The sequence below is a fragment of the Pristis pectinata genome, chromosome 21 (assembly GCF_009764475.1).
Source record: "Pristis pectinata isolate sPriPec2 chromosome 21, sPriPec2.1.pri, whole genome shotgun sequence".
In the NCBI taxonomy this organism is placed as follows: Eukaryota; Metazoa; Chordata; class Chondrichthyes; order Rhinopristiformes; family Pristidae; genus Pristis; species Pristis pectinata.
The window spans coordinates 38654610-38659894 of NC_067425.1; the positions used below are offsets into that span (position 1 = coordinate 38654610).

General features: G+C 50.6%; 1 non-coding gene across 1 annotated transcript; it reads right to left on the reverse strand.

Annotated features, from left to right (window-relative positions):
• Window positions 1-4690: 4690 nt before the first annotated feature.
• Window positions 4691-4762, reverse strand: trnam-cau (transfer RNA methionine (anticodon CAU)). The gene has a single exon. It is a non-coding gene; the product is annotated as a tRNA-Met (tRNA).
• Between the last annotated feature and the right edge of the window lie 523 nt (window positions 4763-5285).

The window sequence follows — 5285 nt, forward strand, 5'->3', positions numbered from 1 at the left end:
GTTCTGACGAAGGGTGTTTAACCTGAAACTCTACTCCTCTTCCCACAGGGTCTCCGTATTCCGTGCACATTTGTTCTTGTTTTGCAGCTCAGCAATGAGACCATTCGGCTCATCACGTCCATGCCGTCCACAGACTTCCAGGAGCAACCAGGACCACTGTGCAGGAGAGAATTTCCAAAATAGAATTGAACATGATGTCGGTAAGATAATTGGCCCTTTAAAATGCTCCTCGTGTGCAAGTGAATGGAGAAGTTGATGGGAATAAAATGGGATCAGTGTAAACCGGTGATTGATGTGTGGACCCTGTGTGTCGAATGGTCAGTTGCTGGGCTCCATGACTCCGTGACCATGACTCTGTCACACAAGAGCTCAGATTGTAGTGACTAAGCAGAGCGGTTTGTGAAGACATTGGCAGCACTGGGAGATTTCAGCTGTGGAGGAAAGAAATACATGGAGAAGCGGAGGGAACTTACTGTCTCTGGACCAGAGGAAGCTTCAGGGAGAGGGAACGGCTGTTTACCGCCATTTATAAAACAGTTAAATTTTGCAAACGGAAGTAAATTCGAGGGAGAAAGAGAAGGAATCGGGCATTATGGAGAGAGAAGGGGAGAAAAAGAGAGAGTGACAGAGAGACAGAAAAGAAAAAGACGGTGAAGAATGGAGCGGGTCATGACAGGAGCAGGAAAGGGCAGAGAGAGAGCCGAGAAAAATAGTGCAAGCGCACAACAGATCAGACATTTGCAGAAAGAGAAACGGGATTAACGCTTCAGGTTGAAAATGCGCTGTCAGAACCGGGCAACAGGGGTAAAAGTTCGTAACAAGCTGCAAGGCGAGTGGGGAAGGGAGGTGTGGGACAAATGGGGATCTCTGGGATGGTGAGACCGGGCTGCGGACAGGATCAGCTGTCACTGTCGTTTCAGAACTCCGTTCATAACACGGTTTCCACTTCCCACAAGTAGGGGATGTACGTGTGGGACCAGATTCGCAGATTTAATTGTGATGTTTCATACCATTTATTTCGAACGTTTAATAATTTTCACAATCCGATTCAGCGGGTATTTCACCGCGTTCTTCAGTTCCTGTCGGAATTTGCTCTCAGTCACGGCGTAAATACACGTGTTGGTGCAGGTTCTGAGAAGTTGCAGCATTCCCGATGTGGATTCTGTGAGATAACGGGGATCAGTGGAAAAGTAAATGTGAATATGTGAAATTCGATGATGGATATAGAACACCACCTGTGTTACCCACAACAGAATGAAACTGCCGATTATAATGAAGAGCAAAACGATGGATTTCCTTCGGTTCTCTATCTCCGGGTCCTTGTTATTCTCTCCATTGCTGCGGTCCCGGACCCCCTGTTTTAAAGAGCCGCTGTTTAAACTGTGTCCCCACAACGTGAACCTGCAACAGACGCATTTTGTAAAACTGTCCCCACCCTGAGTGTCCGGCTCTGTGTCCACTGTTCACTGTCCAATTAACGACACACACGTGGAGACTGGAACCGAACCGGGGACTTTCCCTCCTGGTCTGGGGAGAGAGAGCAGCGGTGACAGTGACCGGTGCTCCTGGCCCCTCCGCCTCCCCCGCCATGCCCACCCCCAGCCCAGGAACGGTCTCTCCCTCCCCACTCACTCCATGTTCCCTGCACAGTTGCTACTCCACTCCTCCTCGTCCCTCTAGCCGCCGCCTCCACTGCCCTGGGTCCGGACTCAGTGCCGATCCCTGAGCCCATCTGCCGAACCGCTCCCAGAAAGATGCGCTGCTGGAAGGAGGCTGCTGTCAGCGCCCTGCACCCGGGCCCGGGAGCTCTCCATTCCCGGCTGCTTTAAACCCGCTCCCGCCGCTCGCTGAGGGATTGGCGCTCACAGGCGGAGCTGTAACACACGGCGCATGTGCGATGCCGCCCGCTGTCAATCAGATCCAGGGGCGTGGCTACGCAGCGCATGCGCTCCTGTCCGCCTGATGTCACAGAGCGAAGCCCAGCCGGACCTTTCCCCAGTTCACTTTGATCAGAGTCTTAGCGAAGGGTCCGGGGCTGGTGGCTTTAAACTCGGGACCCGTCCACTGTAAAACGTATCCACTTGGGATCGTTCTCTGCAAAGTTTCAGCTGTTCATGAAGCTGAACACAATGTTCCTTCTTCTCGGGAGATAGTGCCGTCCCGGGATCACTGCAAACTGCAGACCGGGCTGTTCCACATTCCGAGTCTCCGATAAACTGATCACTTTAACAACAGACTCTTTGTCGGTTTTAGTATTCAAAAATTCTCTTGTATTTCCCGTTAACTTTGGAAATAAACATCACCCCGTTGGGGAATTGAACCCCGATCTACCCCGTGACAGGCGGGGATACTAACCACTATACTAACGAGGAAGCGATGGACCAATGTAGCCCATCTTCTGATTGTCAGGGTACAGGAAGACTCACAGGATCACACTAATATTAGTTCATTGTTTTTAAAACTGGCGCCTTTCAGACACCCAACTCACTGTGTGAACCGGAGGAGTCTCAGGATCTCCAGCGATTCAATCGCTTGTTGTGCTTAAGGAGTGAGGCATGACCCGTCAGAAAGCAGCTCGGGGACTGATGATTGAGTCACACAGTCAAACAGCACTGGAGACGGTTCAGCAACCGCATCTCCTGCAGCATCACGGAGTGATGGGGGTATAGTGGTGAGCATAGCTGCCTTCCAAGCAGTTGACCGAGGTTCGATTCCCGGCCATCGCAGCTTGTTGCTTTTTAATCTCCTGACATCGGGACTATCAGAAATGAACGTCTTACATTTCAACGGTCGGTACAGAAGCGGAGGGGCCGAGTGTTCTGATCAGGCTAACTTGCTGAATTCATGTAGTTTGATGGGTGTGTTTCAGGGAGATCCCATCGCTGTTTCATTAATTATCACTTACTGTAAGCAGGCCAGTGGGTCAGGGAAGCAATTTTTTATTTACAGCGTGGTAACAGGCCCTTCCGACCCAAAGAGTCCACACCGCCCATTTTAAACCCCAAATTAACCTAACCGTACGTGTTTTAGAATGTGGGAGGATACCAGAGCACCGGGAGGAAACCCATGCAGACACGGGAGAACGTATAAACTCCTGACAGTGATGGGAATCGAACCCTCATCGCTGGCGCTGTAATGGTGTCGCGCTAACCGCTACGCTGCCGTACCGCTTATCTTTTTCCAGGTAAATCGATGAACAGATCATTGAAGCTTCCTGCTCTCACTCTGTCCCAGATTCCCACAGTAAAATGGGACACATGCGGTCGCCCGATTACAGGAAGGACATGGAGGCTTTAGAAATGGTGCAGAAGAGGTTTATCAGGATGCTGCCGGGATTGGAAGTTATAAGCTATGAGGAGAGATTGGACGAATTTGTGTTGTTTTCTCTGGACCGTCAGGGGCTGAGTGGAGATCTGATATAAAAATATGAGAGGCATGGATAGGGCAGTGAGTCAGAATCCTTTTCCCAGGGTAGAAATGTAGGGCATGCATTTAAGGTGAGAGTGGGAACTTCAAAGGAGATGTGTGTGGCAAGTGTTTTACTCAGAGAGCGGTCGGTGCCTGGAGTGGGCTGCCAGCTCTGGAGATGGAAGCAGAACACGACAGTAATGTTTAAGAGGCCGTTAGATAGGCACATGAATCTGCTGCGTCTGGAGGGATATGGATCATGTACAGGCAGAAGAATTTAATCTAATGCTGCATCGAGTTCGGCACAGACATCGTGAGCCGAAGGGGCTGTTCTGTACTGTGCTGTTCTATGTTTTATGATCCCAACATGTCCCAGATGACGTGTTCACACTGAGTGAAGTCAGTCTGTTCACCCCCGCTCCCCGTCTATGTTTACCCTGTGCAATATCTCCCCTCACTCCCCCTCCGTTCCGACGCGGACTACACCCGGTGCTTCTGCACCGACAAGTGTAATACAGGGTCACAGGGTCACACAGCACAGATATGTCCACACCGACTATAACATTCCCTTCTGTGCTAAGCCCGTTTTCCAGCACTTGTCCCACAAACGTCTCTGCCTCAGCGGTTTAAATGTTAATCTGGACAATGCATCAATGTTGTGACAGCTCCTGCCACCGCCGCCCCCGCAGGTCGCGCGGTCCAGACACCAACCACACTTTGGATGAAAACCTTCCCCAGACCGTCTACAAACCCCTCCCCCCTGTCTCGGAACTGGACATTTCTGCCCGTCACCCCTCTGTCATTGTGGGTCCGTGTTTCCCCTTTCCACGGGTAAAGCCGGCATATCCTGTGTGTCCTACAGCCCCGACACGTGATGTGTTTGGTCTCACCCTGTCAGAGATGTTCCCTTGTTCCCCCCACTGCCCACTCACCACCTTCTCTGCTGCTGAACATTCACTTGTTCTCTCTCTGTCCCGGTTCTAATGACGGGTCCCGGCACTGAAACGTTAACTCGCTTTCGATTTCCGCCTGACCTGCTGAGCGTTTCCAGCATTTTCTGTTCTATATCAGAGCACAGCCTAATACAGCAGAGAACATTGTGTGTTGGACCATCGCTGAGCACAACAGGGACAGTCGGTCTCCCCAACGAACCTGTCCACATGGAATAATGGAATGAAAGGACCTTAAATATTGAAACGCGAGGTTTTCATTCTAAGTGAAATGTATATTGTGGGGATGTGCGACATGACAGCGTCCTGTTGTAAAATGTCCAGCTGAAGTATAACAGAGGATGGTTTCGATCCATCGACCTCTGGGTTATGGGCCCAGAACGCTCCCGCTGCGCCACTCTGCTGTTGGACAAACAGTTACATCGCTCTGTATTCCCACTTTTATTCTTCCTGCCGTTTTATGTTCCGATTTAACAGTTTCTTTTGCTGGCTGTTATTTCCTCTCACTTGCTGCTTTATCTCTTCCCATTCTCTCTCTCTCTCTCTCCCTCCGTCCTTTCTTCCTGTCCCATACTGTTACCACCACTGTGCTTTCTGTGCTCTCTCCCGGGTACAAGGTGAAATTAAGAAGCGCACCTTTAGGAGTTGGCGATGCAATATTACAGGTGGTTTATCCATGTCAGATGTCACTTTCCCAGCTCACTGTGGCTCGGGACAACATCAGGTTTGGATTTCACAGTCCGAATCCGTTCTGAGGTTGGTCAGAATTCTTTGCAGGGACTTGTTCCGGGAATTGTTCAAAGTCCAAGATCACCAGCATGGAGATGCCGGGGATTGAACGCGGGACCTCAGACATGCAAAGCATGTGCTCTCCCACTAAGATACATCCCCACTCCTGCGCCATAATTTCACAAGTCCGTTCTTTTC